Here is a 16,071-nt window from a genome sequence, read left to right as displayed (position 1 = left end):
GTGATCCGTGCGATAGCCAGCATTGGTTTGAATTGACTCCACTAGACCGGTTAAATCAGTAGACAAAAGAAAATAATCGAGTCTTGCTTGTTTTAAATTACTGTACGCACTCCAAGTATAACTTCGTCCAGTTGGTTCCTGGTCTCTATAGACATCGCCCAACTCGAAAGTATCGATTAAATCCAGCACAGATTTTTGAGCCTTCGGATTGTTTTCCTTTGAGTAATTTATCGTGTCATTATGGTAATTTAGCACCACGTTCCAGTCCCCGCATAATATAATAGGTTGATTTGACAGTTCCCAATTGATCAGATTTTCTTTCAGGTTTGTAAAAAATTCGGGCGAGTCAGTGTTCGGACCATACAGAGTAACCAAAGTGCAACGTTGCTGAAAAATGGAAATATCTAATACGATATATCTGCCTTGTTGATCGCTAATTACATTGTGCAGCACATATTCAAATGTATTGTTAAATAGAATAACAACTCCGCAACTTTTGCTATCTAAACTGCTAAAAAACGCCTCATAGCCCCATTGGGATTTCCACCTTGCTTGTTCTCTTTTGCTATTTTGGATATGCGCTTCCTGTAGACAATATATGTCAAGTTTCTTTTGCCGAAGCCAATTAAAGACGTCTTTTCTTTTTTTTTCATCTGCTAAACCTTTACAATTCAATGTCCCGATCTTCAATCTGTTAATTTTATCCTCACTGAATTTAAATGTTATGATCTGTTAATCTTGCATACTTATTACAACGCAAAAGGGTAGAATTGATTTGCTGGCACAGAGCAAATGCTACAATAAATATATATATTTGCATATGTAAGACGAAAACAGATTGAGACTTATCAATCCAGAACAAGAACAAACAGACACTAAACAAACACAACAAGTAGCGTCCTGTTAGCGATTGCAGCTTCTGGCTTATAGTAATGATGTCCTGTGCTGCGACTCGCGCGGGCAAGATTTCCGCACAGCCCCATACATTAATTATGCATACAGTCTTTGTTCAAAGGAAACAATAGGGATAACAATAGTGCGCCGTTGGGATTACTTCGCTTTGTTCCTCTTAGTTTTATATTTTCTTTCTAAGTCTATATGGGCTTTGCCGAAATCTTCGAATTTTAGGGAAAAAATACGGAAAATCTAAACAAAATTTGACAATTTTAGCAATTTTTACACATTTTAATTTGTCCTCGTTTTAAAAATGTTTAGAATTGAGTGACATGTTTTCGCATGGCCGTAAAAATAAAGGCAGATTAACCAGTGGTTTTTAATCGCGACTGTCGTAAACTATCAAAAATAAAGTATTTCTTTACCTTTCTTTTTGTTTTACGTTCTATTTTTGCTGCTGTCGTTCCTAAAATAAAGCCAGAGGTTCTCGCTAACATAGACGTGCGGGCTTCATGTGTTACGGTATCTGATATTTCGTCTTCCTCCGGCGTATCTCGAAGAGCGCGTAGAGCGCTACAATGCTTTGTCAGTCCTGGTGAACTTCGTAAAGGCTGGCATCTTACAATATACGCCAATATTGCTCGTCTTTAGGGCATTCTTGCACCCAACTGGCGGACATTTCACGGACGGCACGTTTAGATTGTGTTCCTTGTACTATTCTGTTCACCATTCGTAATCCGCAAGGATATTGGGCGACTTTAAAAGGTGATTAAAGGCTTGGAACGATGGGCGAAGGTCAGTCAAATTACAGACGTAGTGGCATGGCATTGACGTAGGGGAAGCGATGGACGAAACAACAAAGGACGCAAAAATAATAAGACGACGATTCGGAGCACAAGCAACAACTACACGATTTGAAGTCGGCCAAGACTCGTTAATGCTCTATAACTCACTATAACATGGTTGCATGGGGCTATGACTAGGAGAAATACACAAACCGAGACTGGCCAATCAAGGGGCGAAAATGACGCATTTTCCCGTGAAAATGACAAGGCAAGTGCAACGCACAGGAAAAAATTACCTCTATATTGTTATGTAGATTTTTAAAGGCTTACAAAAAATAAAATATATTTGTTGAGGGGTAATTTCCAACAAATCCCTCGTAGTCTAGTGGTAAAGCAGATGGACAGGGAATCCAACGCTAACAGTAAGACTTCAGTTCAAGGCACGGTATGGTAGGTAGACCGAAAAAAAAAAAAAAAAAAAAGAAAGAAAGAAAAAGAAAAGCGTTAGGGGGCTGGGGTAGAGAAATAAAGAAAATGGGATTGGGAAAATGGAGAGAGAAGAGGAGAAAAAGTCATGACACGACGAAACCCTCTTTTATTGACGCAGTAAGTATTATTTGCAATGTATATATGCAAAACACATGGGAATAGGTTATTGTCTTTTAAAACAATGAAGCGCATACATAATTAATACATCAGCATGCATAATTAATGTATGGGGCTGTGCGGAAATTTTTCCCTCGCGCGTACTAGAAGTACTTAAACAAAAAGTTAATAGCGACATAATTATTAGATATGCTATTCTTGAAATTAGCTTTTACTCAGTAAGACAGGCAATAACTTAGCTTTTTCCATAGTTCAACCCGATTCTTGAACCTGACCAGCCACGACTAGTTGAATGAATGGGGCCTTCTGTAGATACTTTAATTTCGCCTCCTTTTGTTGCTGAAAGGGAAGCTCCCATTTCTTCTTGAGAAGTCGGCCTCTAAGCTTCGAGAGCTCTGGTGGTAGATCGACCATCACTCCATAACCTGATCCTTTTGGGAGCTTCTTGGCTAGATTAAAAATGTAATCCCGCTGTTGCAGGTCGACAAACCTGACGATGATCGACTCTTTAGTTGCGTCTCGGCTTCCTCTAATTCTATGGCACGCAGCGAAATTAATATTTTTCACTTCACCTGGATCCATCTTGAGTGTAGTATTGAAGAATTCTTGAATTTTGTGTCTTGTAGCTTCAGAAGTTTCTTTTAACTCCCCGGTTATACCGTGAAAAATGAGATTCCATTTCCTGCCCCAAAGATTCAGGGCAAGAAGTTCGTCGCGTATGGACTTGTCGCGCTTTTCAGCCTCTTTTATTATCCCGGGTATCGTACTTTCCTTCATCTCTTACTGCTCATTTTCGAAGTGTGACATCGCCTTCTCCAATTCCACGACTCGGTCGGTTGTTTCCTTGAGTTTCTCACGAACCAGGCGAAATTCTGCTCCTATATTTGTGTGAAGTTTCGCGAAGCATTTCGAGATGTCCTTTAAGTCTTCGACCCTATAAAGTTCTTCGAATGAACACGTGTCAGATGGAGTTTCCGACATTTTCGCTTGAAAACCTACCAATTTGCTTCTTTCGGTCTCTCTAACCGACCCAAAGTGCTATTACAATGTTTATGTGATGGAATACGCGCGGTCTAGCCAGAACTAAGCGGAGCTCTAAAATCCACGTCTATCCGCCATCGCTGACCGCTGACACAATAATGGCGAGGAAGCCAAAGGTAAGCCACCGGGCTTCCTCAGTTAAGTAATAAGAACAAAGTATACACATGGGACCGAAATCAATGGCAGAGCAACAGTAAATCTTAAAAAATATTACATATTCATATTGATCATAGTTAGGCAAAAAAAAAAAAAAAAAAAAAAAAAAAAGGAAGTGAAAAGCAGAGATAAATAACTAAAAAAGATATGCTATTAAGTTCATTCATCTGTAACGGTCGCTACGCTCCGTTTGATTTAGCCCTATTTCAATTAAAAAGGAATATTCGGCGAGGGTAACACAATTTGAGGATTTTTGTCTGATTACTTTTTCTATTTCACCATATTACCACATTTGAAAGGCTACCCCTGCAAGTAAGTTTTCTAAAGAAGTAGTAACGTATACGATGCGGAACTTCGTAATAACGTGTCCCTCAATTGGCAAGGGACAGAACATAAAATTGTGAATTACAAGGACGGAGCCTGATAGAGGGCTTGCGTAATCGTTTCTTGCAGCTTCGTAGCCCGCTATTTTAAGATTGCGCCATTCTTTTGTTTTAGTTCATCCTCTCATATCACGCTACCCTATCTTTGAGGAAAAATACAACTGCTTGTAGTCTTGCTTTGTTTGGTTTGTGATTTTTACCTTTCACGACACCATTTTTCTTTGTGGAATCTCAATAAAATATGAACAGTTTATGCTATGGACAACACAAGCGGTTTAATGAACGGCATTTTACGATAACATTTTTAAAAGCAGAACCATTTAATGTTGTCTCCTGTATTCGAAGATCGTTCTGTGGCTTGTTTGGCTCTTATTATTATTGTTAGTGGCATAGTTGTATAAGCTAATACAGGTTTGTTTGCCCGGATGCTATAGCTAAACATTTAAGCTGAAGAAAGCTTTCGGAAACATAATTTTATTCCCTGAATTTACTAGCTGTTGTTGGCTTTACGAAAATGCTACCTGCATTTTCTTTTTCTTTTCTTTTTTTTTTTTTTGCATTCTAAACCACATATTTTCCCCTCCGAAAACAAAACGTTTTAGTTTTCCGGTGATCAAAATTTTGAGCAGGCATTTTGCCGAAGAACCTTTGGGTTTCCCTGTCTTATGTTGTTTATTACTTGTATTTATCATAGTAGTAAAAGATTTATTTTTATCTCTTTCTTGTTGAAAATTGTTGGGAATCGATTGCGAAGTAACGAAATTAAATAAATGAAATTTTGAGTTTTCAGTTTTGTTTTGAGTTGAACTAGTATCTTGCATCACACATTACTTTCACTATAGTAAGCTTTCCTCGAACTTCCTGATGTTGTACATTCATCCTGAACGAATCTTTTCTCGTGTTCCCAAGCGAATGGTATAAACACCATACATATTAGGTGATGTGGAGGCCATGTTGGTTGTTACATCGCAATAAGAAGGGAAGATTTTAATTTCATTTAACGTTTAATTTTCCCTCGAAATACTCCTTACCAACTTCTTTAGAACCGTCGACAATTGGTGTTCATGTGCTCTCCCTTTTTAAAGGGAAAGAATTCGTCAGGTTGGTCAAAAGGAAAGTGGTGCCAGGGTATTGCCTGATTCAAGGGGAAACACCCTTTTCGAAGGACAAGCACCCTCATGTAATAAACGCTTGATGGAGTCTATTGTAACTAATATATTGAACTAACATTTGTTTTCATATCACGCAATGTAAATACGAAAGTTGAATGTATGCATCCGGATATGGAAAGTTCATGTTAAATAATGTCATTAATAAATCAATTGTTGTATTAGTAGCAATGTTGATTTTTTAGGAAACCCACAATTTAGCCCATACGTCGCCCATGTTTTCTTTACACTCGCTTGCTTCTCCTCTCCTCTTTTGTTTGGAGCATCAGCGGGATAAACTAAAAGACATGAGACACTATCAAATCACACAAAACCACACAATGTAAGCGAAGATTACTTGTCTAGCTCAGTTGATCACTAGTTTTCATCAGAAAAATTCTGAATTTATGGAGTGATTTCCCTCGTGGCAAAAATCAAACGAAGATCAGCGGTCGTTATAGAAGTGCGAGATCAAATAAAATAGCGTGCGACCTTAAATGGTTCGTGTTGAATTCCTGTGGTTACAACAAAGTCGAATCAGTCAAGTTTCAGGAGATTCAGCGTTTTTCTTAGAAGTCCTTCCAAGCTTTTTGGCAAGCATCACGAGTTCCAGAAGGTTGGACCGTTCTCGCCTCCAGGCTATAAACTAAGATTAGGAAATAATGAAACGTTCCCAGGCACTTCAGGTTTTATCCTCCCTTCCCCAAACCGATGTTTTTTCCCTTTTAAAAATACGAAAATCGAAATACGATTTCATTTTTGAATTTTCAGTCTTTATACTGAATCTGATAGATTTAACTTTTTACAAATATCGAGTAGGTCTTTTTAATGTTTTTTTCAATTTTGACTTTTTTTTTCCTTCGTTTTTCTTTTTTCTTTAGTTTTATTTATTAACAATGTTTCCTTTTACTTCCTTCCATTACTAAAACATTTAAACTTTAAACGGTTTTTTTTTAGGGTAACAATAGCTATAATTTCTTCTCGCAATTAGATGTGCTCTTTTTTTGCAACAGGGCTGTCAAAAAAATTAATAAATAAACGCAGCTCATTTTGGGCAGAAATACAAACGAAACTAAGACTAGCAGGGCTGTGTCGCAGAAAATGGACGAACGCAACTGAAACCTTTACAAAATGAGGACCGTTTCAGTCGTTGTGAGAATTGTGCGTACATATCGAAGTGTTGAGAAAATCTTTAGCTTCTTTATTTTGTTTTCATTCCGTTTTTCGGGACTAAACCTTTCGCTGCAGCTCTTGCCCAGCGATCTATTCTACCGCTAAGGTAATTACCTGAAAATGAAAGTAGTATTTGATTACAGTATTTGCATTTAAAAATGACTCTGTTTGATCTTTTGTTTCAAGGTCGTGTGGCAACAGAAATAATTTACATGAAATAAACTTAAGAAAAATGTTATGCATAGAATTTATGAAGCATAAGCAGCACTAAAAGATAACGTTAAGCACATTATTAATCAGTATTGAACCAAACGTTTCTTGCAAGCGTATTCACAGTATTACTATTTTCAGTCCTAAAGTTGTGGGAAAGCTAGTTTTTCCGAGAATGACTCATTTTTCTGCCATCAGTTTTTGTTTCTAAAAAACTTTAAAACATAAATAGGATAATATTTAATTTAAAAAAGAAACAAGATAAAAAAGAATAGCTCATGGTGTTCGTTTAGGAGAAAATAACAATTTAATTATTGGATAGGCTTAGCTTAAAGGAACGCATCATGTTTTCAGCATCGCTTGCGCGTCACGCGCGCGTTCATGACGTAAAAATTTATGCGAAGAATGAATGCGCAATACAATCCAGTCAAATCACCTAAACTTTATCGTGTGGCATCAAGCATTTAGCAATAACACTAGGCAACGCATGTGCGGTTCTGGTCCCGAAGTTCAAACCCTTTTTAATTTAATCAACTCGCGATAACTTATCATACCGTCTTGCTATCATTTTCACTCACTCACCACTGGTTTATAAACCAATTTCAGATCACAAAGGGTGACCTTAAAAAAATTCGTACAATGACCACGGTGAGGACCCTAAATTTTATCTCAACAATCAAAGGAGGATAATGATATTTTCACTTTTTACACGATTATTAATAGAGCTAACAAACATCAATAAAGCATCTCTTCATTGACTTCAAGGCCTAGTACAAAGGAAAAGAAATTTGGCCGAAGAAGACTAAGTACTGTTTTTTGAAAAACGAACATGAACTGACCATGTCAGGCGAACGCGCGTTTGTGTGGGATCAGCAAACAATTTGGTTATTCGACATTCAATCATCATAGGGAAAGTTTCACTCGCTTTTTCACCTGACTTTTGGTCATAAGGATGAATTACGAATGCAATATCTTTTGTAGACCATACATTAGGGAAAACTACAAGCGACGACTAGCACGCTGACTCCGGAGCGGATTATCTGACACACTTCACAGCGGCCAGACCTGCTCCTGTCTTTCACTAGAAATTGACGCTCGAGACAGGTAGTAAGACTTCCTCCATCCCACTTGACACGTGCCTTCTTATTGTTTCATTGATTTACACTGTAGAATTTTCTTTCTTTACAGCAACCCACTGGGAAAAAGATAATTAACTGTGGAGGTTCTGGTGATCCAATTATTTGTTTTGCCCTTGTTAAGATGTTACTATCATACACCCTACAACATATTTTTTTCTTGTTCAATTCTCTTCCTTATCGTGAAAAGCAGAGAGGTGATGTTAATTTACAACACTTTGCTCTTCAAATTTGGGGTTGAGGAATTTTTTTCAAAAACCAACAAGCACGCAGTAATCGGCAAAAAGCCACCTTCAAAACGCTTCACGAAAATCCACAATAAATCTAAGCGCAGTTCGTTTACTGTTTTCTTAATATTCCCCCTTCCCGCACTGGGAGTTAGTCCTATTGTGTTTTTAAATAACTGATAAGCTATTAATTCCAATGGAAATCTGTTTGTTAATTGGTCTTACGACAGTCTTCACTCCACACGTAACTTTAGCTACATGGGTGTGGCCATCACGTCCAGGATAAACTTTAACAACTCGCCCTAATGGTCAACGCCCTTTTAGAACATCTGGCTGAATCACAAGAACTACATCTCCAAATGTTTGGTCTCGGAATTCTAAAGTCCACTTTGGTCGGCTGGCAGGAGGGCAGAAACACCTTCTTTGAGCCATCTCCTCCACACTTTTTTTATAATGTCCTGACCCTTTCGCCACGTTTGACGTAAATGAAAAATAGTGGTTTTAACAGACTTAGGGGCAAATTTTCCTCCCATTTGGCCATGCAAGAAATTGTTAGGGGTCAATGAAACATCTTCTCGCAGATCTGAACTCTGGTAAGTCAACAGACGGGAATTAAGGAGGGACTCCAACCCTGTAAACACAGTGATCAGCTCCTCATCGGTCACATATCGGTGTCCTACAACGGCATAAATGGATTTCTTATCTGCTTGCACCATAACTTCGTGGGCTCCTTCAAAATGCGGGGCAGCTGGTAGATTGAATCTCCATGTTTCTACAAGTTCAACTGTCTTGCTCTGAAGCTGTTGTCGGTCTAACTGACCGACGAGTTCCTTTAATTCGCCAAATTAATCTACGAAATTCGTGCCTCTGTCGCGCTCCACTTCCTTAAGAACTCCACGCCGACTGGTGACGGCATCGTTATGACATTCGCACCGGATATAAACAGCCGCATCATAAGCTTGCCGAGAGGCATCAACAAATATTACGATGTGCTTCGAATTCACAGGCTCTGGAATTCGCAGACATCGGGGAATCTTCACCTCTCTCAGACTTTTTAAAGTGCATATGGCACGAACTTTTTTTTCTGTTTCTTGTAGTTCAACATCTCTAAAAAACAACTTTAGAGTTTAAAAGCGATGAAAATTTCTAAAATATCCGGGTTTTTTAGTCGAAAATCCCGCTAGTTTACACTGATATTTGTCCCGCGGACTAGGATCTAGTTAACCTCAATCGAAGTTGCTTATGACGTCACAACGTTAACATTTACTGCGAAGATCTCTCTGTTAATGCGAAGATCTCGCTTAAGAGTGTTATCATGCTTTCTTTTGTTCTAGGTGAAAATGTAAACAATGCCGCAACGAAACAATGGTAGACGCTCTAGAATTTCGCTGTTGCCACGAAGTAACTAGATGACATTTTAGCCGCTGTTGGCTGTTACATGCTACGCAATTACTTTGCCGAGCAAGTCATATATTGTGTGTTTGGGTCTCAGAAAAACAGACTTTTATTTGCAATAACTGCACGGAAACGAAAATTGCGCCATAATTATCTTTATTAGATAGTTATTAATTACAAACTGAACTAACAGATGCGATTATCTTATCTCCAGAAGAGCTAACGAAAAGAAAAAATAACAAGGCTGTGTCAAAGAAAACGGACAAATGCATCAAAATCCATTGCAAAAGAAGGAGGCTTTTTTTAGCAGTTGTGAGAATCTCGGTACTTTGCTTTAAATATCGAACCAGATTCATTCTTTCTTTGTTGCTAAACTCTGGGCTGCAGCCTTTGCCCATCGATCTATTTTGCCCTTAATGCGATTTCATTAAAATAGAAGTACTAATTTATTCTAATATTTGCTCTCTAATATGAATTTATTTGATAAGTTCTTCCCAGATAGTGAAGTGGCAGAAATTATATAGATTAAATAGAGTTTAGGAAAACGTTATTCATAGAATGTATGAAGCATAAGAGGCAATGCAAGATAACGTCCTTGGTAATGCAATATCCATCAGTATTAACTCAAAACGTTTTTTTGCGTGCGTGTTTTTGGTATTATTATTTTATGTTTTAACAAGAAAATTAACGATAGTAAAACTGCATGACGTTTCGACGACTTCATATCGTCATTGTCAAATGAGTAAAATGGAAATAACGGAAAGGCATATTTATAGGTATTGAAAGTGAGAAAATAAATTAGCATAAAAGCATTCAGGTAAAGAGTTTCGCGCGAATAGAAACCGCTTGCGTGTTCAGTTTCGGTCTTTTGTTCTTGATCCACAGCATTTCATAGACCAAACATTTAAATTTGTTATTATTTTATGTCCAAAAATGATGGGCGAGATTGTATTTCTGGCAACGACCTCTATTTCTTCAAAATACCTCAAGAAATGTCAAAAATGCAACCATAAATCATAAATTTACCTAACCTTTTTCAGGAATACCTGATAGTCAGTGGCATATCTCCACATGATGTATCAACACAGAAAGTAGTAAGAATTTAGAGGATACGGTGGATTAAAAATGATATCCAATCCTTAATTGCGCTTTGAAAGCCAAATAGGTGCAGAAGTACCTTGATGACAACAACCAAACAAAATGAAACTTTTTTTTTTTTATTATTTTACTAAGAAAAATGGCAGCAAATTACTTCTAACTGGTGACTTAAACCAAGCTGATGTAGCTGATCTGAATATTCAAGATATTTTCACTAAAGAGGTAATTGAAATTTGGTCAAATCTAAATTACGAATAAAAGCCAACATACATTGGAAATTCACCGATTTAGTACAACTCCCTTAAAAGGATTGCTTATCAATCTGTCTTTTATCGAAATTGTCCCCGTGCGGGAATAAGTCAGGTCAAAGGAAGTTTAGATCGTACTTCCGATTTTTTAAAGTATGAGGACTTTAAGTCGCGCTATAAAATTAAGACTACTTTTTTTTTTTATCGTACTACGGTGTTGTGTCTGCCATGGCAAAATTAAAAAAAAAAATGGGATGAGTCATATATTCTGCCCTTTTATTGCACTAGAGAAACTAAACTTTTAACGTTCCAATTTAAACTCCTTCAAAGAAGAATTGCCACGCAAAATTATACCTTTATAAAATAGGTATTTCATTAACGGATGCCTGTACCTTCTGTGAACAAAATACAGAAACCGTGATCCATCTCTTCTGGGAATGTGTCTGTCTGGGTTTAGTCGATAATACTGAGGATATACTTTTACATCATGCACTTCTAATTGGCAGATATCCCATTTACTGAATTACTCATCCAAAATTAAGAAAACCCTGCCGAATGTACATACTTTTTCGCACAACTTCTTAAAGTGCCAAGAAATCCAAAAATGTTTTGCTTACAAGACGAACGCTGTTAAGAAATACGACTTAAAATGGAACTGTTTTAAATGAACTGTGTCTTCAATTTACTTTTTTTTTGTTTTGGATAGTCCCCTGATCGCTACTCAATCTTCAAATGTTGATTTTTAACTCCACGCTTGTTCCAAGGTTTCTGCGTTAGGAGTGCGGCCTTCTTTCTTCTTTTCCCTTTCTTTTTAGTGTCCTTTTTCTTTTACTTTTATCTTTTCGTCCTTACTTTTAATTGATACGCGTACAAATCGTAAATAAGTCGTAAGTAGTCGTAGTACTGTATATGTCCTCTTAAAAAATGGAGCGTTAGTAGCACAAATATTCTTTTATAAATAGTGTAAGTATCGTATATATTGTACTGTAATGTAGGTATTGTGTTGCCAGTAGTATATGTAGTATAAGTTCACATGAAGACAGCGTTATTTCTGTAAGTAGTGTGGACATTGTAAGTACTTTTAGCTTTCTAAGTATAGTAAGTATTGTTGACAATGTAGATATAGTTATTGTGGTTAGTATTGTGAGTATTGTAACTAATGTTTACTTAGTAGTGTTCAGTATTTTAAATGACGTGTCATGTAAGGCAATAAAAATTGTTAAAAAAAAAAGAATGTAGAGGAAAGCTTCATATTCTAAATCGGCACTCTAAATCCCCATGGAATCAAACAATGATTTTCCCTCTTGCACCACCCTTGTAGCACAACTGCTCGCTATACTGAACCACACACAACTCACAATTCCTAGATAGCTAACATCCAAAACATCACTCCTTGGATCCGTCTTTAACCCACCGAAGTTACACAACAGTTTCTTTAACAACTAACCCCTTTATTTACTTCCAATAACTATTGAATTTACAGCTGACTTGGGTTCCTGGAAAAGTAAACACTGAAGTGGCTATAAAATATGGGTAGTTCAAAATAAGCTATAAAATTTTGAAGAAAATACATAAATTAAAACTTAAGGAGTAGCGAGAAGCGACGGCAAATGGTGTTCCTCCGCTATTCTTTTTTTATATCATGACATAAAATGATGAGATTTCTTTATGATGCACAATACGAAAATGGTACCAAGATATTGCTGATTCAAAGAAAGAAGCACTGTACAGGCCTGCAAATGCCCCCGGCCCGTAAATTATCCCCAGACCGGAAATGATCCTCAACTTGAACCACAAATGATCCCTGGACGGGAAATGATCCCCAGATTGGACCGCAAATGATCCCCGATCGCCTTACCATAAATATAGAATGGAATGGACTCAAATTTGGACAATGGATTTCAACTTTATAGAATTCATTTTTGTTAATACAGTCGTTTTTTGTAACACCAGTCGTGATATTTATACTATTTACATGCAAAATTTAACAACCTTAAAAGTTAACATATAGCAGCACAGTACCGACAGAGCAATTTAAACCTAAAAAATGGAACATACATCTATATGATTTACTTATGCCATTACAAAGCCTAAAATGTGCACGAATTGTTCGAAACCCTTCAAAATTAAGAGCGGGTCAGTTAAGACTTTCTCAATTTTTTTTTTCGAAAAAGGAAGAAGAATCGGTCAATGCGCTTCAGATGACGGTCAAATCCGCCCACTATCGTCGCCTTTATTCTTAATCAAATCTTTGTCTTAAGCATAACGTTTTAGCCTCGGTCGTCCAATGCGTTGTCGTATAATATGTTGATTTTGTCTTTCATTTTCGTTTTGCCGCTGATTGGCCAAGTCTTTTAAAATTTTTTACAAAACACACTGTCGTCGGCATAGACCTTCAGAAGACAATTGTCCCCCTCATAGACGCCTTAGGAATAGCTGTCAATTTTTCCCACATTTTAGGCAAATTTGATCTTCAGTAATTCGCCTTCTCCATACTTCAATTTTAATTCTTCGAGTACATCTGTTGTTTTTGCGTCTATTTGCTAAAGGCTATGGAAGTTGCTTTGGTGGGCTTCATGGCACACCAAAAAAATTCCGTCGATATCAGCTTCTTCCTGACTATGGTTACTTGGGTAGATTATAGAGAAGCCTTCTCCCGAAGCTAGACACCGCGGCAACCGCAATATCGAGAATGTTCACCAGGCCTAATAAGGCAACAAAATCACCTCACTCACGCGTAATGGACATCCGTGGAAGGTACGTCTCCCACTCACTATGATTCGCGAATTTTCTAAAGTGAATACGTTCGGGATGGGAGTGGCTGGGTTACTTAGGGAAACGCTTACTACATCAGTGCGAAATTGTGCTACTCTCTGAGGAGGCTTTCCAATCCAAGTAAGTTGGTCTGTTCCAGTAAACTATTTTTGAGTTGCACTGGCAAAATTTATCTCGTATTGTTCGCCCTATTTGAAAAATGACGAATTTCGTTCAATTCGTCCACATTTTAAGCGTTGTAATGGTATAAGTAAATTATGTACAAAGTATGTTCCAGTTTATGAGCAAATTGTTCTGTTGCACTGTGCACTGAGCTGCTACATTATAATTTTAAAGTTGTGAAATTTGCGTGCAATTAGATTAATATAACGACTGGTGTTATTAAAAAAAAAATGAATTCTATAAAGTTGAAATCCACTGTCCAAATTTGAGTCCATGCCATTCTATATTTATGGTGAGGCGATCGGGGATCATATGCAGTCCAATCTGTGGATCATTTCCCAGGGATCATTTGCAGGCCTGTACAGCACTTTTAAGGCCGATTTACACAGTGCGACTTCGTCGAACGCGAGAAGCTTACGACAGGCCTACGACACGAATTGTTTCGTGTAAATCAAACCTACAACTCGCTTACGACTGTTGTGCTCGTCACAAAAAATGTCGTAGGAATTTTAAAACATGTCTGAAAATCCTACGACAATCGTAGGTATAGGCAATGTTGAACGACGAGAGTTGTGTGCGACTTTTTGCATGACGCGCGCTATTCTTGGTTTTCACGTGACGTCACCAAAAGTCTAGAATTCAAAACTGGGAGGCCTACAAAATTTTTACCTTCATCCAAGGAAAGATTACCTAAAAATATGTCTGTTCACAATTTCTTAGCTCGATGTCGTGCTTCCTTTTGAAAATAGAACAGTTTCAATTTCCGAGTTTCCGTCGTGCGTGACATCAGGAGGACGGCCGTGACAGAGCTTTTCCGTATCTTAAAATTGACTCTTCGGGTGATTTTCAGCATTCTAAACAATTTAAGTTTGAGGAGAAATATTAATCTAGACATTCGAGAATTCACAAGGGCAAACAAACCTCTTTTCTGGCAAAAGTGAACTCCAGATGTTTTTTCCTATTTCCGGCCGCCATGTTTGTGCCCCTCAGAGGGACACAAACATGGCGTCTCCATACTAAGGTCTATAAATTTATGTGGAACATTTTGTCAAATAACTCGAGTACGGAATGCCGCACAGACCTGACACTTGGACAGATGCCTTATTTATTTATCCTCTATACCATGTCAATTTCTTGACTTCATTCATGGAATGGTTTCGATTTTATTTTTCAATTGCGTGACAACAAACCGAGAATAGAAATCGCATGCGACAGTGGCAAGCAAAAGTGGTGCTGTCTAAATCGGCCTTTAGCTTCCACAGATAATTAGCCGCATACAATACACGTCTATGTGTGTGTGATTTGGGAAGCAGAAGTCATATAATGTTTAAAATACGAGAAGCAGTGTTTTATCGGGTGCGCCTCGTAGTTTTAGACCCGATAAAGAACATGCTGCGAGTTTTTTGAACGGCTTCAAAAACATTCCTGGTAAAGCGGGTGTCAAGCAAGGTCATTACAATAATGGTTCTATGAACGTTGAAAATTAGCATACTAGGAAAACATTAACTACTGAATACTAATAAGGAGGAGGTTTTATCGGGTTTTAAAACCACCCACGTGATGTTTTATCGGACATTTGATAGGTCAAATGGGCTTACGAATTATTAATGAGTTTTTGAAAGCTAGGTGAGTAGCCAGGGTTTGATTATCGTTTTCTTATCCGACTTTTATTGGCTGTTGCAGCCCCCTTGCGAGTTTGTAACGGTTTTAAAATACAATGTGCACACTGTGTTTTATTGATTGATTGATCGATTGCTTCCTTGCTTGATTGATTGATTGATTCTTTTCCCTCCCCTTTCCTGTCAATACACGCTTTTTTACACGATTTTTCCGATAACAATTACTGTTTCTTCTCGCAATTAGCTGTTCTATGTTTGCTCATTAGGGCTCCCATAACAAAAGAGGTAAACGACAGTAGGATTCGTCAGCCACTTTAGGAGACTTTTGGTTATATAAACAGGAAGTGACTTTCATTTTTTTACAACAAAGCAATATCTTTACTGGAAGTAAACGAGAAAAACGCTTCGTATGATTAAATGCGACTTTCATCATAACAACATTAGCACAAGAGATTTGCGGCTAAATAACAATTGAATCAAAGTGCTAATATTTGCTTCCCAAATCTCCCTTACTAGATTCTTCATCGTACGTAACACTGAAGCTGGTAAAGTATCAGTACTAACTGCTAAAATATTATAAAAATTGAGTTATCAGAAAGACCAAGGGGACTGGAATTGCGTCAGATCGATAAATATAGATTCGTACAAGAGCCGAAAAATAACATCGCTCCTATGAACTGAAAGTCCCTACGTGAGAGGCACACTTGAGTTGTTTGAATCAATGTAAAATGGTGCTTTCTCTCATTCTTTCTTTATTGGCAATTGTCTGCAATTAGTTGTATGTTTTGTCTTTCTTTCTTTCTTTCTTTCTTTCTTTCTTTCTTTCTTTCTTTCTTTCTTTCTTTCAACGTGGAGTCGATGCTAAATAGATTTGTGCGATAACGAAGCACAAAGATGAGAGGAGCTTGAGTCACTATATTTCTCAAACTACCAGTAAACAAAAACGGCAATGCTCCAGGCTTTTGCAAGAAGCGTTTTATGGACATCCGCTCACACAAACCTCTCAAGGCTCTCG

The 16,071-nt window shown here is 37.6% G+C and overlaps 1 protein-coding gene across 1 annotated transcript in view; it reads right to left on the bottom strand.

Annotated features, from left to right (window-relative positions):
• Positions 1 to 16,071, bottom strand: part of LOC146468836 (uncharacterized) — a 71,312-nt gene that overhangs the window by 15,001 nt on the left and 40,240 nt on the right. The gene's annotated exons all lie outside the window — the stretch shown is intronic.

This window comes from Pavona decussata, unplaced genomic scaffold (genome assembly GCF_977016875.1).
Source record: "Pavona decussata unplaced genomic scaffold, jaPavDecu1.1 SCAFFOLD_128, whole genome shotgun sequence".
Lineage (NCBI taxonomy): Eukaryota > Metazoa > Cnidaria > Anthozoa > Scleractinia > Agariciidae > Pavona > Pavona decussata.
The sequence above is the reverse complement of the archived record's forward strand: the minus strand, read 5'-3'. Positions and strand labels throughout refer to the sequence as shown.